The sequence below is a fragment of the Palaemon carinicauda genome, chromosome 1 (assembly GCF_036898095.1).
Source record: "Palaemon carinicauda isolate YSFRI2023 chromosome 1, ASM3689809v2, whole genome shotgun sequence".
In the NCBI taxonomy this organism is placed as follows: Eukaryota; Metazoa; Arthropoda; class Malacostraca; order Decapoda; family Palaemonidae; genus Palaemon; species Palaemon carinicauda.
In genome coordinates this window covers 86,603,135-86,628,739 of record NC_090725.1, presented here as the reverse complement: position 1 = coordinate 86,628,739, position 25,605 = coordinate 86,603,135, and the positions used below count along the sequence as shown (strand labels likewise).

The window sequence follows — 25,605 nt, the reverse complement described above, 5'->3', positions numbered from 1 at the left end:
GAAAAACTTGGCCCAACGCCGCTCGGACTCCTTTGATGGCTGGAATGGACGTGCCTACTTCGTCCCTAAGATAGACCAGGAAGTCTGCTATCTCGTGAATGGAGGCCCCTAATGGCCTGATGTTCTTCGAGGAGCACCATTTTGTAAAGGTAGCCCACTTCGCTTGGTATACCGCGACCGACGAATGTCTTAGGTAGCCTGACATCCTCTCTGCGGTCTTCGACGAATATCCTTCCTTCCTCAGGAGACGCTCGATAACCTCCACGCGTGAAGGCGGAGGGACCGAGGGTTTTCGTGAAACCTTTGGAAGTGAGGCTGCCGGAGAAGGTCTGGCCTGTCCGGAAGAGGCCAAGGCGGGAGGCGCGCCAGTTCCCTTAGGTCTGCGAACCATTCTCTCTCCGGCAACTAAGGCCCCACCAAAATCATCTACAGGTTGTCCGCCCGCCTCACCCTGTTGAGGACCTGCCTGAGCATTCCGAAGGGGGGGGGGAAGGCGTATACGTTGAGATTGTCCCAAGGATGTTGAAAGGCGTCCTCGAACGCTGCTGTTGGGTCTGGCACAAGAGAACAAAACACGGGGAGCTGTGCGTCTAGTCTCGTGGTGAAGAGGTCTACAGTATTACCGGCAAACCCCAATTCAGGATGATGGTCTTGGCCACTCCTGGGTGTAGGGACCATTCTGACCCTACAACTTGACCCATCCTGCTGAGGCCATCGGCCAAGACTTTCCTCTTTCCCGGAATGAACCTGGCTAAGATCTTGATCTGTTCCCCCTCTGCCCATTCCAGGAATTTCGTCGTGAAACTGCACAGTTCCCTCGACTTCAGTCCTCCCTGCTTCTTCACGTAGGCCACCACCATGACATTGTCCCACATCAGAGCCACGGTGTTTCCCCGGGGTAGATGGACGAACTCTCTGCATGCCCTTTGTACGGCCATCAGTTCCAGCACGTTTATGTGCCGTCTCCTCGCCTCGGAGTCCCATTTTTCTTTTGCTGTCTAGTCGAGAAGATGGGCTCCCCAACGCTCCTTGGATGCGTCCGTGAACAGCAGCATCTCCGGAGGGTTGACTGCGAAGGGCATTCCCTTGAGGGTGTTTGTTCTGACATGCCACCACTTCAGGACCTCCTTCGTCTCCGGGGAGAGCGGGACTATCTTGTGCGGGGAGTCCCCCTGGTTCCATAGCTCCTTCAGGTTCCACTGCACGCCCCTGAGTTTGAGCCTCCCCTGGGGACTAACTTTTCCAACGACACGAGATGGCCTATCAACCTTTGCCAATCCTTGGCTCTCCTGGGCTGGCCCGACAGGAAGGGCCGCAGTATCTGCTCTATGTTTTCCAGTCTCTCCGCGGAGGGGAAGGCTCTCGCCAACCGGGAGTCTACAACCATCCCAAGGTAGGTCATCCTGGTGGAGGGTATCAGCTGAGACTTCTCCAGGTTGATGATGATACCAAAGACGTTGCAGAACCGCAGAAGTTTCGGGCCTTGCTCCCTCAGTGCTCCCTCTGAGGCTAAAAGCAACAACCAGTCGTCTAGGTACCAAATCAGGCGGATGCCCTGTTCGTGTGCCCAGGCTGAAACTGTTGCGAAGACTCTCATGAAGACCTGAGGAGCTGTTTCACCTGAGGAGCTGTTCCACCCATCGGAACTTCCTGCTGGAGGGGTGGACAGGGATCTGGAAGTAGGCGTCCTTGAGGTCTATGAACATCATGAAGTCCTCTTCCCTCAAGGCCACTAAGACCGACTTTGGGGTGTCCATCTTGAAGTCGGTCTTGCACACGAACTTGTTGAGGGCTGAGAGGTCTATGACCGGTCTTCAGCCCCTGTCGCTTTCGCCACCAGGAAGAGCCTGCTGTAGAACCCCGGTCCTGGATTCGTGACTGGTTCTACTGCCCCTTTCGCGAGCATAGCCGAAACTTCCTCCTGCAACGCTGTCTTCTTCAAGGGGTCCTTGGGCGCCAACCACTCTGCCTGCTGGTCCGGGATCAGAGGGGGCGGCTCCGCTAGGAAGGGTAACCTGTACCCTTCCTTCAGCACTGTTACAGTCCACAGATCCGCTCCCTGGTCCCGCCATGCTTGCCAAGAGTGATTGAAGCATCCCCCTACCTGAGGCATCGGCAGGAGTAGGGGGCCTCCCATCCTATCTCCTTCAAGAGGCGCGACTGGAACGTCCTCTCCTGGAGCCAGAGTTGGATGGTCTGAAGCTTGCTTGAGGAGTCGAAGTACCCCTACGGGAGGGCTGCGAGGGCTGGTGCCACGACACCAACGGGGCGTCCCTTCTGGGCTGGATCAGCGAGGCGCGGGGAGGATGAGAGACATCCGAAGAGGTTCTCCTATGGGCCGGTCGTCTTGCTGGAGGAGGGTCTGGGTTCTCCCACATCCTTCAGTTTCCTGACCCTCTCCACCGTCTCTTCCACCGCCTTCAGGGGGAACACAGAGTTGCCCCACAGGGGCAAGTTGTTTAAGGCTCTTTCTTCCCTGTCTGGTAGTCTCCTGACCAACTTACTCAGGATCCAGTTGGCTGCCTGCGAGAGGGACTGGTATGATAGGAACTTGAGAGCCTTCCCTCCTGAGCTAATTAGTTCCCTCAGTAAGGTCTGGTTTTCGGGGACGGAGAGGTCGTGAGAGGCCTGAAAACCTACCAATGTGCAGGCCCACCAGTCTAACCATGATGAGATGTACACCAAATCCAGGGCCATGTCCTCCATCATGGAGGCTTCCAACGGAGAAAAACATATTGGAGCGGTGGAAACCCTGTCTTCAGCGGCTCCCTGATTAAGGATGGCGATTGCTGGCTCAACCGAACGAGGACCTCTGCGGCGCCCCTCCGGGAGATAAAAACGATTCTGTGCCTTAAGCCCCTGGAGGAGTTTGGAGGAGCTCTGATTCCTGGGAGTGTCCACCTGGCTGGCTATGTACCTATGTGGTCCATACCCAGCCTAACGTCCCTCGCCCGGGGAAGAGCCAGCGAAGGCCTCTGTTGCACAGGGTTATCCACCAACCTGCTAAGGCCGAAGAGCCAGGCTTCGTCCGCCGAGGGCTTCGGCTCATCTAGACTATGATGGCGCCTGATGAGGGCCAGGATCTTCTTCCTATACGTTGAGACCTCATCCGTTGAACATTCTCCGCTATCGACGAGGGCCTCGGCTGAGTGGTCCTCCGCCTGCGCAGGAACGTCTAAGGCGGAGGGCTTCGCTTGAGGTGGAGGCATCTTCCTATCGTGAAGAACTCTCAGCGGCTCGACTCGCTGAGGGGGCAGCCCCGCTGGGACGAGGGTAGTCGTCATGGGCCTACCCCCTTCTGCGGGGATCCACGTGGCTGCAGGCTTCCCCGTGTTAGCTGGATGACTCTTACTGTCAGGGCGTTCCCTTGAAGGCCCGTGGTCCGGGACGAGGCTGCCAGTCCGAAGGGGCGACTCTCTCCACTGTGCAGATGAAGTCGGAACCTTCGCAGGCTTATGCCTGTCAACCAAGACCTGATGCGAGAACTTCCGCCGATGTTCTGGTCTGCTGGAGGGGCCGTACCTCGAGGATGGAGAAGGAGCTCTCAGGAGCCAGCCAGAGGTACTCGGGGCTGCTGAAGCTCCTAGGAGGTGACTGCGTGGGATGGTGACACGCACCCATTCTTCTTTTGGCGAGCGGCTTCTCCTGTGTCTCCTCCTGGGGGATCTGGAACGCCTCCTGGCGTGGCGAGATCGGAAACGGGAACGGGACCTCCTCCTGCGGGATTTGTCTCGTCTCCTCTTCGAGTCCCTCGGACCTTCATCTTCCGAGGAGTACGACCCAAAAGAAGAGACCGAAGACTGGTACGAATGTGCTGATCGGTCCGAGTAGTCCCGCGTTGCTGGTGGTTCTTCATGCCGGTCCGCTGACGAAGAAGGCTGGAGAAAGATGGGCGGAAGCGTTGCTGAGGGCGCCGGGGGAGAGCAAGGCACTTTCTTACGGGTAAACCAGGTGTCGAACTCCTCCTCCAGTCTCATGGGCGACCTGAAGAGCGTCCTCGGCGGTGCCCACGCGAAGGGGTCCGAACTCGGTGAATCCTCCATCTCGGCATCTCCCCCGGCCGCTGACGTACCTGAAACGCAGATCCACGAAGCGGAGGAAGAGGTTATGGCAGCCTTCCCCCAAATGGGATTGTCAGTAGAGACAGGACCTGCTGGCACCAGGCCCTCGTCTCCCGAACACACTCCCGCCCCTCCCTCAGGCCCCCCACTTGCCTGAACTGACACTACATCCCCACCAACAGGCATCACGGACTCCTGGGGAAGAACAATGGGCCGCTTCCCCGCAACAGACTAACCTCGTCCCCTACTCTGGGTAGGGGAAGGCGGCAGAGAAGCTCTCTCCGAAGAGGCATCGGGCGAAGCAAGAGGCGAGGCAATGCTTGGCTTCTTCGGCGACCTCTTGGTAGGCTTCTTCAGCGACCTCTTGGTAGCCTTCTTCTTTTTGGTGCCGTAGCACACCCACTGGACTTCATTCCAGGATTCCCACTCCGGACACGTGGCTGCAGGGGAACACACAAGGAGTGGGGGTCGACTTCCGGCTTAGACTGGAAAGCCCCACAAGATTTACCGGCCATAGGCCCGGGGCAACGACGGGGATGCTCCATAACGAACAGTAAAGCACCACAAGACACAGGAACACAGAGGGAAAGGGTAGGATACGGTAAGGTATGAACACAAGAGGACCACTGACCTCGAGGGACACAAAGGGTCGCACTGGGTAAGGAGAGCACGGCGAGATGTTATCACGACGCGACCAGAAAACTTACTGGTGGTTGAGACCTGAGCGAGCACGCTCTCTAACCCCGGGTCGCCTTATGGCGCGTATCACTCCGCCAGAGGTTCCCCCGCATAGAAAACGGAGGTAGGGTAAACTACACAAAATTCTGGTCGGTTGGGAGGAGATCCCAGATACTCCTGAGAAAGTAGTTCGAGTTAAGTACTCCGTGTTGGAACAACTCCATTTTTATGAATAGAACTTACCTGGCAGTTATATATATATAGCTGATTCACACATTTTGAGGTGTGACAGACAGTAAACATCGTTGGGGAAACAACAAAAAAAGTTGTAGGAGAAAAAACACCTTGATTCCTTACCTTCAAAGGTTCCTGCCTCTTGAGTTGCTTTCCCTTAAGAGTGTCAGCCAGGAGTGGACCTGTCATGCTGAAACAACTCAATCGAGTCTGTCAAACGGGGTGAGACCAACAACTTGACTAGACTTCAGCACTACCTATGCCCCCTTTTTTTAAAAACTGCAACCTTACTCAAACTAACCACCTAACCTTGCAGAATAGATATAAAACTATCTAGCTAGACTGAGGGTACTGTACCACAAGTCACAGTCATCAGACAACCATAAAAACCAAAACCCAAACACAGGCATACAAAAGTTAAGGTTGAGGGGAGGTAGTAACTCCTTTGCCTAATACAGAAGCCGTAGCTACGTATGGGCCCAAGGTGTAACACCTTTCATAATCCACTCTTACCTCTCTGAGGTAATGAGAGGCGAACACGGAGTTGCTTCTCCAGAACGTTGCGTCCATAATCTAACCGACATTCTTATGATAGGCCAGTGAAGTAGCGATAGCTCTCACCTCGTGAGCCCTTACTTTCAAAAGACCGAAGTTCTCCTCCTCACACAAGAGGTGAGCTTCTCTTATTGTTTCCCTCAGGAAGAATGATAAAGCATTCTTTGAAAGGGGCTTTTGCAGATCTTTCACTGAGCACCATAAGGAATTAGATGCACCTCTAACATTCTTAGTACGAGATAAATATGCTCTGAGGGCTCTAACTGGGCAGAGGAGCCTCTCCTGTTCTTGGCCCACCACATTAGTGAGGTTAGGAACCTCAAAAGTCCTAGGCCAGGGTTTTGATGGATTTTCATTCTTGGCGAGGAAGTCGATCCTTAACGCACATACTGCTCCATTCTGGATAAAGCCCACTTGCTTCTCAATAGCGTGAACTTCGCTGATCCTTTTTGCTGTGGCCAGAGCCATCAGGAAGAGGGTTTTCTTAGTAGCATCTCTAAGAGACACTTGTGAGATGGGTTCGAACTTCTTGGTTCATAGGAACTTCAGAACCACATCCAGATTCCAAGCTGGGGGTCTTAACTGAGCCTGCTGAGTTGTCTCAAAAGACTTCACGAGATCTAGAAAGTCTTTATTCTGAGTTAAATCTATGCCTCTGTGCCTACAGACAGCTGAGAGCACACTCCTATATCCTTTAATCGTGGATACGGCTAGTTTAGCATCGTGTCTGAGGGACAACAAAAAATCCGCTATTTGGCTCACAGAGGTAGTGATTAAGGAAACTTTGTACTGCTTACACCAAGCCCTAAAGGTTTCCCACTTAGATTGGTAGACACTTTGTGAAGAGACCCTCCTCGCTCTTGCGATAGCTCTTGCAGCTAGCGCAGAAAAACCTCTCGCTCTGACAAGTTTCTCGATAGTCTGAAGGCAGTCAGTCGTAGAGCGAGGGGGTTTTGATGATACCTCTCGAAGTGGGGCTGTTTGAGAAGCTTTGGACTTGGAGGAAGGCTTCTTGGAAAGTCCACTAACATGTCCACCACTTCTGTGAACCATTCTCTTGTTGGCCAAAATGGACCTACCAGGATCATTCTTCCCGACTCGAGGAGAGCGAATTTCCTGATGACCAGATTGATGATCTTGAACGTGGGGAACGCATAGGTGTCCATCCCCGTCCAGTCCATCAAGAAGGCGTCTACTGCTATTGCCTCCTCGTCCGGGACTAGGGAGCAGTAGTTGGGGATCCTTTTGTTTTGGTTGGAGGCAAAGAGGTCTATTAAAGGTCTCCCCCATAACTTCCACAGACTCTGACAGACCTGGTGGTTGAGGGTACATTCCGTGGGAAGAACTTGCCCTTTCCTGCTGAGCATGTTTGCTCTTACATTCCTGTCGCTGCACGAATCTTGTTAGAAGTCCTACATTGTTCTCCTTCAATCACACAAGGAGCTCTTTTGCTGTTTCGAACAGAGACAGAGAGTGAGTTCCCCCTTCCTTGCTTTCTGATGTAAGTTAGAGCCGTGGTGTTGTACGAATTGACCTCCTCTATCCTCCCTGACACTGAGTCTTTTAAGGCCTTCAGTGCTAACAGAATGGCCATCAACTCTTTCCTGTTGATGTGCCATCCAGTTTGTTCCTTTTCCCTAGAGCCTGAGACCTTGCTTCCTAGTGGTGCTCCCCATCCTGACTCCGAAGCATCTGAGAACAACACTAGGTCTGGGTTCTTCCTGCACAGGGAGATTCTTTCTCCTAACAAAGCTGGATCCAGCCACCAAATCAGATGACTCTTGATTTCTGCTGGAATAAGGAAGGAAAAGGAGTCCTCCTGAATCTTTCTGTTCCACACTCTTCATAGGAAGTGTTGAAGAGGTCTGAGGTGCAGTCTTTCCAAAGACACAAACTGTTCGAGCGAGGAGAGGGTTCCCAGCAAACTCATCCAATCCCTCGCTGAGCATTTCTGTCTCTCCAAGAATTCCTGAACCTTCTCGAGGCACCTGGTCTGCCTCTCATGGGAGGGAGAAGCCCGAAAACGAACTGAGTCCAGAACTATCCCCAAATAAAGAATAGTCTGACACGGTTCGGTCTGAGATTTCTTCTTGTTGATGACGAGACCCAGTTCTTGAGCCATCATGAAAGTCTTGCGTAGGTCCTCCAGACATTTTTCTTTCGACAGCGATCTTATCAACCAGTCGTCCAAATATAGAGATACTCTTATCCCCTCTTGATGAAGCCATCCAGCCACGTTCGCCATTACTCTGGTGAAGAATTGAGGAGCAGTGCTGAGGCCGAAGCAAAGGGCCTTGAACTGGAAACACTTGCCCTGGATCATGAATCTCAGGTACTTCCTTGAAGTCGGATGGATGGGGACGTGAAAATAAGCGTCCTGTAAATCCAGAGACACCATCCAGTCCCCTGGACGTACTGCTGCCAGCACCGACTGAGTCGTCTCCATGGTAAATTTTGTCTTTTCCACAAAGACGTTCAGAGAGCTGACATCCAGAACGGGTCTCCATCCACCCGAACTCTTGGGTACCAGACACAGGCGACTGTAAAAACCTGGTTAGGATAGTTCCAGAACTGGTTCTATTGCTCCCTTCTCCAGCATCTGGTCCACCAGGTCTAGTAGGGCCCTTTGTTTCACGGCATCCGAGTACTGAGCCACTAAGGCTAGAGGAGTATTTGAAAACGGAGGCTTCTTCAAGAGGGGGATCTTGTATCCCTCTTGATGACCAAGAGGGACCAGGCGTCCACCCCTCTTTTCTTCCAAGCCTGCCAAAAAAGTGACAGTCTTGCTCCTACCGCTGTCTGGAGGACTTGAACTTCACTTCTTGGAGCGGGATCTGAACGAACCTCTATTCGTTCTACCGCCCGTCTCCTGCCTTCTTCCCCTGAAGTCTGTTCTCAAAGGACCTCTACCTCGAAAGGGCTGCTGAAATTTCCTCTCCTCTCTTTTCAGAGACGAAGGAATTGCTGGTAAGGGCTTTCTTGCAGAGCATTACAGGAGGTCTTGTGTGGCCTTTTGTGCAAGCAAAAGGGTAATGTCCCTGACAAGGGACTCAGGAAAAAGATGCTCCGAGAGAGGGGCGTAAAGGAGCTCGGCCTTCTGCGTGACCGTCACTGCTCTGGAAGCGAAAGAACATAACAGGGCCCCCTTCTTCAAAACTCCAGCCGAAAATAGGGAAGCCAACTCATTTGACCCGTCCCTAAGAGCCTTGTCCATGCATGCCATGATACTAGTAAGGTCTTCTGTTTCCTCCAGTCGTTCGGTTTTCCTGGCCAGCGTACCTAGAGACCAGTCCAAAAAACTGAAGACTTCGAAGGCTCGGAAAATCCCCTTGACGGGGTGGTCAAGCTCAGATATGGACCACATTACCTTCGCCAAGTTAAGGGCATGCCTCCTAGCAGAGTCAACAATACCAGAGAAGTCCCCCTGGGAGGAGGCAGGCACTTCCAGGCCCAGAGATTCTCCAGTCTCGTACCACATGACCGCCTTAGATGCAAGTCGAGCTGGTGGAAAAGAGAAGGTGGTCTATACCGCTTGCCTCCGCTCTTTCAGCCAGTCATCAACTCTAACGAGAGCCTTCCTAGCAGAAATGGACAGCTTCATTTTGATGAAAGCAGACTGCTTTTTGGCCTTCTTCCTGCTAAACTGCGATTGAGGAGAACGAGGGACAGCAGGTTGAAACTCCTCCCCATAAAGCTCAAGGAGGGAGCGAGAGAGAACCTTATAATCTACAGCCACGTTAGCAGGTTCATCTTCATCCTCTGAAACATCCTCAAGATCTTGTCCTACTTCCACTTCAGTGTCCCTTTGGGGTGAAGGTTCACCTGCATCCGAGAGAAGCAAATCGTAGGATGCGTCCTGTTGGCGAGGGCTGGATGCGTCATGACACCGAGAAACGCGTGCGTCCTGTCGCCGAGCGCTAGAAGTGTCCTCGAGGCGGTAGGCGGATGCATCCTGGCGCCGAGAGCTGGAAGCATCCTTGCGCCGAGAGCTGCGTTTTTCCTGGCGTCGCGAAGCGGAAGCGTCCTGGAGAGGCAGGCTGGAATCATCCTGGTGTCGCGAGTGAGAGACGGAAGCGTCCTGATGTCGAGAATCGCGAGCATTTTGAAGGCGTGTCGATGAAGAAGAAGCGCGCTACCGCGCCTTAGACGAATCTCGCCGCAGTTCCCTGGGAGAGGAACTCCGTTCCCTCTTAGAGGCCAATTTCTTAATAGGTAAAGAGGTGTCCTTACGTCTGTCCGACTGGGGGGAAGGATGGCTAAAAGCTTGTACCAGAGAAAACAGCTGCTTCTGCATAACAGTCATAAAAGACTTCGCGACTGCTGTTGGATCCTGCGGTTCCGAAGGCGATGGCTGCTGAGTAGCGCTTGTTGTAGGAGAAGGGTCTCTCGACGGTCTCTCTTCACTTTCGTCTCTAGGCTTTGGCCTTTTCACTGGAACGGCGTCCAAGTCATCCTCAGAAGGCTACTTGATAAGGGAGAGCGAGAACGGGTTTAGTCAGTAAGGTTCCACCTCCTCTTGGTCTGTCTCGAAGCCTCATCCTGCCATTTGCGTCTGGGAGAGGGGCTCGGGGAGGACCCCATCACTTCCAACACGCCTTTTCCATGGCGGTCAGGAGCAGCCTGGGAAGATGCAACAGGACTGTCTGAGGCGACGACTGACCGAGGATACATACCTCTCACTCCCTTGCGGCCGTCGACGTACCTTCTCCCTTGGTCCTGGGAGCTTGGTAGAGGTCTAGACCTAGGGTAGTGACAGGTTCGATCAGTCGTCACCTCCACTGCACTTTCACTAGCACTAATCACACTCTCACTCTTACCTTTCAAAGCTGAAAGTTGGTCTTTAATAGCCTTCAACTCAGCCGCCATTCTGGCGTACCGAGGGTCATCCGTCGATACCGTTCCTGTAGAAGGGGCAGGAGCTACTACCTCAGGAGAAGGTTCAACTTCTACAGAGGAATTAATTAATGGATCAATAGAAATATCTAAACTAACTTCACTGGCAGATTTAGATTTATATCTCGAAGCCCTCCTGGCTTTATCTAACTCTAACTTGCGCACATAGCGCTTCATATCTAACCATTCTTTCTCGCTTAAAACCTCACATTCCTTGCACCTTTTATCAAGCGCACAATCAAAACCCCAGCAACCCAAACCAACAGTGTGAGGGTCTACCAAAACTTTCGGTAACCTCACCTTGCATTCCTCACTTACACAAACACGAAAATGAAGTTTATCAGTCATATTAAACAAACAAGTAGTAACAGAATAAATACAAAAGCGATTGCCAAAATCCCAAGTCAATGTACTTCACCAAAAAATAAGTCCGGTACAGCGACACAGGGAAAGAGAACGAAAAACTCCAATGGCGGACCAACAATGTTGTCGGTCCAACCGGCAGAGATGATCTGAGGAACAGAAAACGGGATGATTCCAAGTACCACCCTGTAAGGGTTGTTAACCACCTAACCGCACAACCACCACACGGCAGTTGACGCGAGTTTTGAAAAATTCTGCCGGACGTCAGAGACTATAGCTATATATATATAACTGCCAGGTAAGTTCTATTCATAAAATAGTAATTTTCATGAGAGCACTGCTTGAAATTTGAAACAAGTTTACTATCAAGACAAGTAGGTATTTGTACATAAAATATACTGTATCAAAAGTTGTATTTTTCCTAACTATATAATGCCGAGTCCTTTACAGGGAAGAATTATAACAATGAAGTTGGAATATCAAAAATTTTAAGCAATTTGTATTTTTCCTAACAGTATTTACCTCGAACTACTTTCTTAGGAGTATCTGGGATCTTCTCCCTAACCGACCAAGATTTTTGTGCAGTTCCCCCTATCTCCGTTTTCCCTTGTCGGAGCCCTCCGGGGCAGATGGATACGAGCCCTGAGGCGACCAGGGTTCAGCGAGCGTGGGTGCACTGCTAGGTCTCTGTCGCCAGGAGGCATATGTGTTCTACTTCGAACTCCTGTAAGTCACCCAGGGTAGGATGGGCGCGCAATAACCCGAAAGTAGTTCGAGGTAAGTACTGTTAGGAAAAATACAAAATAACTTAAAATTTGTGATTTGTTCCAACACGGAGTACAGTACTTACTTCGAATTACTTTCTTAGGAGACTTACACTTTAGGAGGCGGGGGTGGACTTACAGGCAGGAAGACCCACCACTACCATCCCAGGACACAGGACCTAGATAGGAGCTAGGTCTAGACGACACAAAGAACAGGGTAGGAGAGTCAGGGGAAGCACGCAAAAGTCTACTTGTATGTGTAACTCACCTTTTTGCATAATCCGGACATGGGCTTCCACAACATTCATCTCTCACATGGGAGGAGGGAAGGAAAGGGGAGTAAGGAGGAAACTTGTGTCGCTTGCAATTACTTCCCTCGGGCTACCTGGGGCTTTAGCCCTAAACTTGTTGCAGGGCGGAAATCACTGGCCCAATGGAGAAGGCGTCCAGGGACTTCCTTGTGCAGTCTTTCAGGTAGTGGGCCGTAAAGGTGGACTGCCTGGACCATGTGCCTGCTCGCATGATTTGGCCTACTGCCATGTTGCTGTCAAATACCACAGAAGTGCTAAGACCCCTAATATCATGGGGCCGTGGGGTACCCGGGATTGAGGACCCCTCACTGGCATAAGCTCTCTTGATGACACGCCGAAGCCAGAAGGAGATCGTGTTCTTTGACACTGCCTTCTTTACTGGGCCTGAGGAGACAAACAGACTTTTGATACCCGGCTGGAGTCTGGCTGTCCTGCTAAGGTATTTCCTGACCGTTCTCACTGGGCACAGGAGCAAGTCTTCCGGGTTGTCCGAGTGAGGGATCGCCGGGACCGAGAACCCCTCGAACCTCGGGGCTGCAATGGCTGGGTTATGTGTTTTGGCTACAAATTCAGGCAAAAACTTAAAGTACAGGTCCTTCCACCCTTACGAGTGCCAGACCTCGAATGACAAGCTGTGGAGCTCACACGCTTGGCTGAGGCCAGAGCCAGCAAGAACACTGTCTTGAGGGTGAGGTCTTTATCTAGGATATCCTTGAGCGGTTCAAAGGGAGGCCTTGTCAGAACCTTGAGAACCTTGGCCACGTCCCACTGCGGGACCCGAGCGGCGCGGGGGGAACAAGACTGCTCGAAACTTCTAATGAGCATGGAAATCTGGCGAGATGCCCCCAGGTCGATGCCTCTGAGTTGAAAGACCTGTCCCAGGGCTGCTCGGACCCCCTTGATGGCTGGAATGGAGACCCCCAGGTCGTCCCTCAGGTGGACCAGGAAGTCTACAATCTTGGCCCACTTAGCCTGGTACACCACGCTAGAGGACTTCCGAAGATACCCTGACATCCTTGAAGCTGTCTTCTCCGAGTATCCTTCTTTCCTTAATAGACGCTTGATAACCTCCACGCGTGTAGCTGGAGGCACTGAGGGTTTTCATGCAACCTCCGAAAGTGGGGCTGGTGCAGCAGATCTTCTCTTATTGGTAGGAGCCACGGAGGAAGGGTGGCCAGGTCCTGTAGATCCGTGAACCACTCCCTCTCCGGCCACCAGGGCGCTACCAAAGTCATCATTATAGCCCTTGATTGTCTGGGTCTGTTGAGTACCTGACTGAGAATCCCAAAGGGGGGAAAGGCATACGTGTCGAGTCCGCGTCCTCAAACTTTGCTGACGGGTCTGGCACAGGAGAACAGAACACGGGGAGCTGTGTGTTGAGCCTTATGGCGAACAGGTCTATCATCGGTGAGCCCCACAACTGTAGGACTTTCTGGGCCACTTGTGGGTGTAGGGACCACTCCGACCCCACTACTTGCCCTGCTCTGCTGAGGCCGTCGGCTAGAACGTTTCGTTTCCCTAGAATGAACCTGGTTGTGAGAATGATGAATTTCCTCTCAGCCCATTCCAGGATCCGAGCCGTGAGATCGCACAGCTCCCTTGACCTCAATCTTCCTTGTTTCTTTATGTAGGCCACCACGGTGGTGTTGTCGCACATGAGGGCTATTGTGTTTCCCTGTAGGCGATGGGCGAATATTGCGAGGGCCTTTTGAACCACCAGCGGCTCGAGCAGGTTTATGTGGAGGAGCTTCTCCTCCAGGGACCACTTCCCCTCTGCTGTCTCTTCCAGCAGATGGGCTCCCCAACCCTCTTTTGACGCGTCTGTGAAGAACAACATCTCCGGAGGAGCGGATGCGAACGGCACCCCTCTTAGGGTGTTCGCCCTGTCGGACCACCAGAGGAGCATGTTTCTGGTGGCTGGAGATATCAAGAATAAGGACTGAGGCGGGTCTCCCGGTGACCAGAGGTCCTTCAGATTCCATTGGATCGGCCTCAGCTTGAGCCTCCCTTGAGGAACTAGTTTCTCCAGCGAGACCAGGTGGCCCACGAGTCTCTGCCAATCCTTAGCTCTCATTGGTGCATTTGTTAGGAATGGTCGCATCATATGGTCCAGATTGTCCAGCCTCTCTTGAGAGGGGAATGCCCTTGCTACTTGGGAGTCCAGGGCCATCCCTAGGTACGTCATCCTGGTGGTGAAGACCAACTGGGACTTCTCTAGACTGATGGTAACCCCTAGTTCTCTGCAGAAGTGTAACAGCTTTGCCCCCTGCTCCTTTAAGGCTGTCTCTGAGGCTGAAAGCAGCAACCAGTCGTCGAGATACCTGATCAGCCTGATGCCCTGCTTGTGTGCCCAGGCTGATACTACGGTGAATATCATCGTGAACACCTGAGGAGCCGTTGACAGGCCGCAGCAGAGGGTCCTGAACTGTAGAGACTGGGTTCCCCACTTCACCCTGAGGATCTTCCTGCTGGAGGGGTGTACGGGGATCTGAAAGTAGGCGTCCTTGAGGTCCATGGACATCATGAAATCCCCTTCCCTCAGGGCCGCCAGTACCGACTTCGGCGTGTCCATCTTGAAGGACGTCTTCTTGATGAACTTGTTCAGGGTCGAGAGGACGATGACTGGTGTCCAACCCCCCGTAGCTTTCTCCACCAGGAAGAGCCTACTGTAGAACCCCGGGGACGACTCCCGGACGGGTTGTAGTGCTCCTTTTTCCAACATGGCCGACACCTCCTGCTGCAAGGCTGCTCTCTTCATGTGATTCTTGGGGGCCAGCCACACCGCCCGATGGTCGGAAATAAGAGGGGGAGGCTCTGTCAGGAAGGGAATCCTGTATCCCTCCGAGTACTGCCACGGTCCATGGGTCCGCACCGTTGTCCTGCCATGCTTGCCAATGTGATTTGAGGCATCCCCCCACCTGTGGCATGGGAAGGTGTAGGGGGCCTCTCTTCCTATCTCCTTCTGGGGAGACAGTTTGAGTGACCGTCTCGAGCCCGAATATTTCTGTCTAAAGAAGGCTTGGGCTGGGGCACCAACTCTGCGGGAGGGCCGCAAGGACTGATGACAGGAAGGGGAGGGGCCTCCTATCTAGCTGGTGGCGTAGGCGGGTAAGCCCCGTCCACAGACGGTCTTCTATGTGGAGGGCGTCTTGCTGCTGGCTGCCTAGGCTCAGCCGAGTCTCTCAGTTTCCCCACTCTTTCCATGGCTTCTGCTACTGTCTGTAGGGGGAACAGGGTCTCACCCCACACCAGAGCATTCCTCAGGAATTTTGCCTTACGTTCGGGGAGTCTACGGGGGAGCCTGTTAAGTACCGTATCCCTCCTTCTTAAGATCCAGTTTGCCGTCTGAGTCAAAGACTGGAACGTTAGAAACTTCATGGCTTTGCCCCCCGAACGTATGAGCTCATGCAAGAGAGCCTGATTCTCCGACACCGGGAGATCGTGGGAGAGTTGGAAACCAGCTAAGGTGCATGCCCACCAGTCCAACCAGGAAGCCACATTGATAATGTACTGCGACGTGTCCTCCATCATAGTGGCCTCCGCCTGAGAGAAGACCACTGGGGCGGTAAGGATCCTGTCATCTCCACTGCCTTAGCTCAGAACCGCGACGGCTTCTTCCATAGTCTAAAGCCCCGCAGGCAGTCCGTCTGGTACATAAAATTTCTTCTGGGTCCTCAGTCCAGGCAGGAGCTTAAAGGACCCTTGGGCCCTGAGGGAGTTCTTGTGGCCCAAGACAAACCGGTCGACATGGTCCATGCCCAGAACACGTCAGAAGCTACCGGTAGGGTCAAGGATGGTTTCTGCTGTACCGGGTTGTCTACCATCCTACCCAAACCTGAAAGCCAGTCCTGCTCTGAGGACGGTTTGGGCTCATCTAGCCTGTGGTGGTGCCGAATCAGTGCCAATACTTTTCTATAAGAGGATACCTCATCAGGCAAACATTCTCCCGTATCAATTAAGCCCGCTACCACTTGATCCTCCATGTCGGCTGTATCCTCGATCACGGATGGATCCGTGGGGGCGTCCGTATCTCTGGTATCCGGCCGGCTCGATGGAGTGGCTGTCTCCATCACAGATGGAGCCCTCGAGGAGGAGGTAGCCATCATGGGTCTACCCCCTTTCAGAGGGATCCGTGGAGAGTGACTGCCCTGCTGTGCCAGCGGCTGCATCCGCTGCATGGATGGAGCTGGCGAGACTTTGGGTGTGGGAACAATGCTGCCGGGCTAAGCCAGCGGCTGCCTCCGCTGAACGGATGGAGCCAGTGACTTGCCGGGCAAGGTCAAGGAAAAGTTAGCGTATGCCAACGCTTGCATCCGAACCGTAGACGGAGCCAAAGAGACAATGGGCAAGGGCACGGGAGCTGCTCCAGCAGCCGCCGAGGTGGGCACTGGAGCGGCAAGAGCCCTGTTCGACCCGCGAGGGGGAAACACTACCTTACCTACTTTTGCCCTCTTCTTTCTGGAACTCTTCTTTTTCTTGCTCTTCCTCTTAGCAACTTTGGCCTTCTTCCTAGAGGGGCCCAAGTTTGAGCTCGACTTCTTCTTCTTTTTCCTTATCTCCTGGTCACTGGAGTCTTCCGACGATGAAGAGCTGGAGGATGAGGTAACGTCCGAGGACGACGAAGAAGAAGAGGAGCTATTCAAGTCCTCTGAATCCTCTGCCGCCAACATGGGGGCTTGCAATTGTGCTACCGGGGTGACGGGCTGCATGACATCAGGCGGCAGCGCAACGGAAGGCGCCGGGGGCCTGAGTAGTGACCCACGTGAGGCAAACCAGCCAGAAAACTCTTCTTCCTACCGCATGGGTAACCTGAAGGGCGTCCTTGTCGCCGTCCACACAATAGAGTAGGGGTCTGAAGAGCACGTGGCTCGCCTTTCTCTGTCTTGATCGCCTCCTGAAACTGCTGCAACTGAAAAGCACTGCCACGATGGGGGGGGGAGGAGCCGGTGTTCCTGACCTCCCCCACACCGGGTCTTCACTCGAGACGGGTCCTGCGGGCACCAGAACCTCGTCTACGGAAAGCACTTCCGTCACAACAGCAGACTCCACACTCGTCTGCGTAGGCACAATGCAATTAGAATTGTTAAAATTAGACTCATGGGGAACAGCAATGGGCTGTTTACCCGCAATGGACTTACCTCGTCCCCTACTCTAGGTAGGGGAAGGGGAACCACTCTCCGAAGGAGCTGAAGGAGACGTTAACGGTGCACCGAGACCAGTCTTCTTCGGCGACCGCTTCGAAGCCTTCTTCTTCTTCGTACCGAATAATGTCCCCTGAAGTCCCGGCCAGGACGCACATTCCGGACACGTGGACGCGGGCGAGCACACTCTGCCCCAACATGTGGCACACAAAGTGTGCGGATCGATATCCAACTTAGAGAGCCATGCCCCGCATGACTTACCGGCCTTGGGCCCGGGACAACGACGTTGGGATTCCATAAGGGAATTCACAAGCAACACAAGTAACATAAGGAAGGGGTATGAACGGGAAAAACACAAGGGAGCACGTGGAACACAATGGTGGGTCGGACGGGATGTGAGAGAGAGAGCGGTGAGATGTTATCTACGCCGCGACCAGATGTGACCTAGCAGCGCTCCCACGCTCGCTGAACCCGGGTCGCCTCAGGGCACGTATCCATCCGCCACTGAGGGACCCAACAAGGGAAAACGGAGATAGGGGGAACTGCGCAAAATTCTTGGTCGGTTAGGGAGGAGATCCCAGATACTCGTAAGAAAGTATTTCGAGGTAAGTACTCCGTGTTGGAACAAACAGCAGTTAAAATCCTATAACAAGGTGTATGTAGTTGGCCAGTGATTACCAGCTGGGAGCTGGGATACCCCGGCCCAGTGCTTGCTCCATGAGTAAACACTTTGATTGCAGCTGGGGGTTGGTGATGAATAAAGACGAGCTGAAAATCCGTGTACTAACTCTAAGGCATACAGTATAGTAATGGTTTCATTCTGTTCCAACCAATTAACCTATGTCTCATAATGGATTTGCTTGGTACACCCATGTAGCATATACAGTATATACAGTACTGTAATAGGTTTGCCTGGTTACTACACACTCCCTCTCGTAAGGAATGTGGGAAATTACTTTTCTATATTGTATCATAAAACAGCTGCAGGCTGCGTGAGGCTTTCCTGCACTAGAATAGAGTTCAACTGGCAAAATTTCCTATGCTGTATCCCAAGAGAGGGGAAAACTGAAAGGAAAAGAAAAGGCCTCCCCAAGAGAAGGGAAGACTGAAAAGAAAGGAAAAGGCTAGTCATTCTTTAATTTCATCCCAGACTCACAAGTAACCTTTGCCCTTGATCCAATACAAACGATCTTGTGAGAGGAGCCAAGGTAGCTATACAGTTACCACCAACTGTGCAGCTACTACAGGCCCTAGGGAAAACATGTCTAAGGACCTGTGGGTTGTTTCCCACAGGTAATGGGTAGTAAAAGTCATCTGACATTTCCACACCCCTGCCTGCAGGGACTGCACTACAGCAAAAATTCTTTTTAAATGCTAGGGTTGTGCTAATCCCCACTATCATGTACTCTAATCTGAGCTCTTCCTGATGCGGAAGGAGAGTGGTGAATGAGTTTGGTTAATGACCTCCCTTAGCCACAACAAAATTGTGTTACTGGTCACCTTTATCTTTAGCCTCCCAATACTAACAAAAAGGTGATGCAGGAGTGGTCATATTACATGCGTACACTTGAGGTAGCACCTCAGTGCCGTATCAGGACACAAAAGCAACTAATTTGGATCGTTGGTTACCTCTCTCAGGCCCACAATCTGAAACAATGAAAACCAGGAATCGGGAAGTGATGGATTCCGGCTTTCGGCAATTAAATTTCCACTGAAGAGGAAACATTAAACTCCTTCCAGTCTACAGATTTGGCTCAAAGCTGAGCGATAGCCTTTCACCACTGATAAGGAGTAAAGTTTTTCCTTACGGAAGTAAACTAAATGACAAATTCGGAAGTAATTTATATTTTTCCTAACAATACAAACTGGAGCTATTTATTGGGGATAATACATTCACCGCAGCTTAAAGACAAGCCACATGATTTTAGAGGGGAATAACTACCCTAACCGCTAGTTAGCGGGAGGGGTGGGCACCCACATTGCTTGCAAGCAGGACTTTCTAGGGGGACAGGGCTGTCAGGACAATTAGTATAAATAGCTCCAGGTTTGTCTAGTTAGGGAATTCCAAATTATTTCCCAAATCACTTCCAAATTCGTCATTTGCCAATTTAACCTGTGATTCTCTCCTTAAGGATATACAGTGGATCGTAGGCGGTAGGAATCCTGCCCTTAGCTAAAATTGTCTAGCAGCCTGATCAAGCTGTATGTCCGTGATACTAGCAACGTGGTTGGTCTAGTAATCGGATTTCGTGTCATAGGAATCCGAGAGTACTCAGACTTTACCAAAAACCCCCTTGCTAAACGAATTGGGGATGTAACAAGTATTATTTCTATACTAGGTTACACAAGGCAAAATGGATCTAACCTGCAGAGGTGAGGTCAGCTGTGCCAAGTACCACGGTGTTGATTCTCCATGGGAGGAGAAGGTGAAGGAAAGGAAGAAGCCAGTCATTCTAACTCATTCACTCAACTAACCCAGGTAATCTCGGCCCTCGACCCTATGCTACTTGTCCATCAAGGAGCTTGAGGTGTTTAGACCACTTTTACAGCCACCACAGGACCAATGGAAAATGTTTCCATGCTCCTGTAGGTTATGTCTTGCAGGTAGTGGACGGTGAGGGTCATCCGACGCTTTCACATGCCAGCTTGTAATACTTGTGCCACAAAGTAGTTCTTTTTTAATGCCACGGACGTTGCAATGACCCTGGCATCATGAGCTGTATTTCTGGTTATGGGAAGGTAAAAGGTAAATGTACAACCTTGTTTCCCGTAAGGGATATAGCCATCAACACTTACAATTTATTAGAACAGAGTTCTAATTGCAAGATGGTCTATAGTCCATGTTGGCAGAAAGATCGCTTGCATCCATATGTGCATGCCCGTCTGGGGCAGAAACCTACTAATGGTGCTTTGCTGACAGGGCCAGATATAGCTTCTCATTCAAAGGGGCTCCATGATGCCCCAAATAAGGCCACAGCAAACACAAGGCATCCAAAACCTAAAATGAAGGAAGCGCCCCGCCAGAGAAGGAGGTCCCATCATTTCTTTAGGGGAAACAGAAGGACCCCCTTGCCCTTGGGATTTCCCCAATGTTAAAGGACCACCACTCTTGCTCGATTGGCCCCATGAGGAGACCAAAAGAGAAGAGTCAGAAGGAAAAGTATCAGGGGTCAAAAAAGCAAATCCTGAAGGCGAAGAATACCTTTTTGACTTCTTTCACCTGCTGTACCTCTCCCACTAGGAGGATGGCCACGCCCAACACTCGCCACAAGATGAAGATTGTGAACACACATGCCCTCAGCATGAGGAGCATGTCTAATGAGAATCAACTTCCAATGCACTCATAAAAGTGCCGCAGGTCTTCAACAACATTCCTTGGTATTTCCACATTGCAGCAGGCATTACCAAAGACAACACAAACACTCTTGAAGTCAAACACACTGGAAAAGAGAAAAGGAAATAATCAGTTTTCAAAATTCCAAGTCAAAGACAACGTCCATTCCCACTGCCAACTGATATCTCAGAGAGTTATCTGTGAGCCAGCCAACAGGGGGTGTGTTTGCTTCCCCACTACTGGCAGGTAACTACCGGTCAGTCCAAAACATCAAGTTATAAGTTTTTAATTGCAGTATTCCTAGCTTTGCAGTTATGGTTCTCCTATGTAAAGGGCGATGGGTTGTGTGTGTAAAAACAAATGATCTTCAGAAAGAGAGGATGACATTTCGTGACACGGTTTCGGTACCATTCACTCAGGCTTGAATGTCCTAGCCAAACTAAAATCAAAATCAATATAGGAGTCTGTTCTCTTCCCTAAACATATCTGAGCCCCCAACCTTGGGTCTGTATGATGCAGAACTCCCTCAGTGCTTTGCAGAGGAATGACAAGAAGCTCTGATAGACAATTCGGGTTGCATGCGCACTAAAGGATCTGGTGAAACCCTTGGAAGAGGAGGAAAAAAAAACTGGACAGTTATCCGCCGGAGCAACACATTCATAGAGAACTTCGAGAGAAGTGTCCTCGAGATGCCTTCTCTTTCTTGCACGTGCTGCCATGCATGGGGATGCCTGCTCCAGTGGCAGAAGGCAAAACTTATAATTTGCTAGAGGAGTACACACCCGTGGATTGCCCGCTTGTTGATGATGCATTTCTTGATAGCGCGTTTCAGTTACGTGCGCTTTGTTTGTATGTCTCAGATTTGCGCACTGCTTGGTAACCAGTTTCAAATTCCCAAGCATCCAGGCCCTTGTGCACATATGCTTTATGTTCACTATCACGGCGCGCTTCCACAGGTTGGTGTTGCATTTGCTGGTGGCTCGCTTTAGCCTTGCACACTGCTGGGAGGCTTGTTATCAAAACATGTGGCACAGGCACGTGAAGGACTACAGTGGCACGTATTGATGATTTATGTGCCAAACTTACACACTCAACTAGAGTATAGCCAAAAAAAATACTAACAATGTTCCCAGAAGAGTATGAAAGATACTGTACACAAAGCACAGACAAAGTCGCTATCATAGGAGTCGGCAGTCATGGGTGGTGAAGAAGGCATTGGCACTCAAGGCCGCTTGTCATCCGAAAATCATAGAGCTTCGGCCAATGCAAGATCAACAGCCTAGACTTCCAAAACTGAAGGATGGAACACCTTCTCAAGGGGAAGGCTCTCTGCTTCTCAAGGGGAAGGCTCTCTGCTTCTCTAAGGGAAGTAAGAATGTTTCACGCCTTGGGAACTTGCTCTATGAGCGTAAAGTCATGTCTTCTTCAGCCTTTCCTCCAAAGAGTTAGGTAAAGAATGGCCAGAGTGGCGAGTTTCGGAGGTCAAAAGTTGGAATCTCGCTGACTTTCCCAACTTCAAGGACGAACCTGGTGGAGAATGATCGAGGTTACACGTTTTCTTCCTCCTCCTCCTAAATCTCACCCACTGGGAGGAAGACCATTTCCTACACATTTCACAATATGAGTTAGAAGTGAAGCAGTGCCCTCTACATAAAGGTGCCGAAGCGTCAATCCGACAGCTTAGCTTTGTTTTTTCACACACATGCCTCATGAGAAAATGAATCATTAATGAAAAAACTTCAGGCCAGATGGAGTGTCGCGAACGCGTCTATGCAGCTCAACGGCCAAAATCAGACTGAAAGGTTTGTGCACTGATAGACTTCTATACAATACTAGAACCTTGATAATTCTTCGTTGACCGTTTCCACCTTCACCAGTATCTAACCCCTACTAAAGGAGGAGGGTTTGCATTCGCATAGGAGCATTACTGTATATTGTTCGGTAAATTTACAGTTTCATCCATTATGGGGAAACTGGAATAAAAATATATTTGTTGCATCAGAAATAGTGTAGTTCCAACGAATTTAACGTTTATTTTGACCGCAAACCATCCGATTTAGAGATTTACTATGTAATTGGAGTTAAAACAACAAGTTGTTCTAGAATGCAGAAAGACCCTACTTCATCCCAACAATTATGGGGGACACCAGGTGGGAACCGGGGTTTTGGGTGGGGGGGGCATCAAATGATATTTGCAATAAATGAATACTTATCCTTCCACCACCCCTCCCCCTATACCCCTAGCTAGCCCTACCGGGGGGGGGGGGGCCTCCGCCCCCCTGCGACCCCCCCCCTTCAGGCAACAGTGATTTTCAGGGCACTACTGAACCTAATAAACCCCCCTAACCTAGCCTAGGGGCCCTGTACCCCTACCTAGGCCTACCGGGAGGGGGCTCCGCCCCCCCCCCCCTGCGACCCCCCCCTTAAGGCCACAGTGAATTTCGGGACACTACCGAACCTAATACAACCACCTAACCTAGGGCCCTGTACCCCTACCTAGGCCTAGCCCCAGCGAGCCCCCCCCCCCTCCCCTTTCAGCCACTACCTAACACATCCATCAAACCAAATCCAAAGTGATGGTACTGTTGTATACATCGTTATACTATCACCATTATAATATACTCTATAAATTAATGAAGCTTACCTTAAACTGTTGGTTCATAAAAATGTGCTGGTGCTTTGAGGAAAACGTGAAGCCGTTGCGAAGGTTCCTTGACATGCAGGAAAATTTTTATTTTGTAAAATTAAATTGTGTCTCTGGCACAAATCCACTAGTTTTTCCATATTCCCCGAATAACTTACAACAAATTCATTGTAAGTTAGGAAACAGTCAGGACAAGAAGATGGAATTTCAACTTCTTGTGCAACATGAGATGACGTGCTTGCTATGGCCTTCATGTCTAAGAACGAAATGAAATGCCTGGGTAAGATAATGTATTGTCGCGCTGTGATTGGCCAAACGTGTGACGTCATAGTGGACAGGCGCTGTGATTGGCCAAACGTGTAAGACTTCATAGTGGACTAGTTTGTCTGCGGATTATAGTGGTTACAGGGCTCATTTAAGCAAATACAAGACACAGTCAACAATAACAACAGACTTAGAAAAAATCTGGGAGGAAGACATGAGTAGCGTGAGTTTGATCGTCGATATATAAAGAACTAGGCATTTGCGACAGATAATATTTTACAGAAATACTACAAAAGACTTGCTTTACTCGGGAAATATATTATTATAATAGATTTCCCATAATGGATGAAACTGTAATAATACCTATTGTTCAAGTATTTGGCATGAAACTAATGCATCATACACTTAAATACATTTTTATATGAAATAAAGACCTGAAGCTAATCAATATCCTTTTAGAATTACTGTACTGTACATGAGTTTTGTTCAACTGTTAAATGGCTTCCCTGGCAAAAATAAGTGTAATTTTCGCAGGAAACGGGTGCTTTTCTACAAGGAAAAGTTGGTTTTTACTAAGAAAGTTTTCCCTGTCCATAACTATATTAAAACCTGTTAACCCGTTCAATGACATGGGGAGACAGGGGTAGCTCCTTAGCTGGTAAGACATGATCTGCAAAGTCAGAATTGGATGAATTGTAGTATTTTCTTCAACTTTCACAGTCTATGTCATGTTATGTGGGAGGGAGTCTGGGGACAAAGGTAAATCCACAGTCAGGTAATGACCCAGTGTATAGTACTCTTACTACGTTAGGTTACAAAACATTTTTTTTCTGACCTCTGGCAATGTAGGTCAGATAAAGTGGGTGGGATTCCCTGTCAGGTTACGACCTGGTGTACCAGATTAGGTTAGGATTGACCACATCCCTGTAAATGTTCTAGTTACATTGTACTGCATAATTTCTTACACTTTTCCAGAATTGTTACTATGAACCCCAATGCCATCATTATACTGGAATAAAAACGAAAGGCACCGTAGTCCATTTTCACACTTGTCTTACCGGTATACATACTTATCGTTGCGATATAGATCAGAGACCATATCATAATTTCCTTCGAATAACAACATACTTGACAGATCCACTTTGCCAAATACCTGCAATGGAATCCTGTCGATACCAAGATGGTATAAAAAACACAAGGTATGTGGTTATGTAGACTTGTTGCCCTACAAAATCACGTGTGTTACTACAATCTGGGAGACAACAACTGACAAACTAAAGGTCATACAATAGAAATCCAATACTTACTTTACACGTACATATCCACAAATGCTTTTTACGAACAGAAATTCCGATATAAACCTTGTGTCAAAAGTGACGATGAGTATTAAGGGTGTGGATGACATTGATCGCACATTGGGCTGACTCACACACCTGATTTTGACGTTTGCAGTAATGCTTCTTACATTTAGAGGTTGAGTTCAGTAGTCTATTTTTCATATTTTATTTTCTACATTCTATTATTTATTTTCCATTCCATAAGTTCTATTTTGTATATCATATTCTTTATAATTTTTCTTTATGCCTTGGTTCCTATTTTTTGTTTTCTTACTCAGATTTTATATCTAAATTTTACTAGATTTTTTACATCATCATCATTATTATTATTATTATCATTATTATTATTATTATTATTATTATTATTATTATTATTATTATTATTATTATTATTATTATTATTATTATTATTATTATTAATGTTGCTGCTGCTGCTGTTGTTGTTGTTGTTGTTGTTTTTGTTGCTGTCATTGTTGGTGGTGGTGTTATCATTCGATAGGCTATACAAGCCTCGTTGGAACAGTAGGATGCTACAATCCCTATGCTTCAACAGGGGTAAAAAAAAAAAAGCCCCGTGAGGAAAGGAAAGGGAATAGATAAACTTTTATGAGAATTAATGAATAAAGAATATGAAATATCTTTAAATCAGTATAACAACGTTAAAATAGATCTGTCATATATAACTATGAAAAGAAACTTACATCAACCAGTTCAGCTTAAAAACTGCAGAATGTATAAACTTCTGAAGTTCCACCGATTCAACCGCGAGATTAGGAAGATCATTCCACAAACTGATCACAGCTGAAATAAAACTTCTAGAATACTGTGTGGTAATGACCCTTATGATGGAGAGTACAAATTTGTTAGAATTAATTGCATGTCTAGGAGGCCCACTACGTACAAGACGACGCAGTCTTGAAAGGTGTGAATGTAAAGGGTGGTCAGGAATAAGACATTTAATACACCGCAAGTTTTTGTCCAATAAATCAATATGAGAGTCAACAGCTGAAGATTAGACAGATAACA

General features: G+C 49.7%; 1 protein-coding gene across 5 annotated transcripts in view; it reads right to left on the bottom strand.

Annotated features, from left to right (window-relative positions):
* Window positions 1-24,705, bottom strand: part of LOC137649613 (oxysterol-binding protein-related protein 3-like) — a 304,712-nt gene extending 280,007 nt beyond the window's left edge. For 3 of the 5 annotated variants that reach the window (XM_068382594.1, XM_068382611.1, XM_068382620.1), the window contains exon 1: window positions 24,550-24,705. The gene's annotated coding sequence lies outside the window, so the exon portion shown is untranslated. Of the gene's footprint in view, window positions 1-24,300; window positions 24,320-24,395; window positions 24,415-24,549 lie in introns of those variants that run through there. The other 2 variants (XM_068382598.1, XM_068382604.1) reach the window with 2 other exon arrangements.
* Window positions 24,706-25,605: the final 900 nt, after the last annotated feature.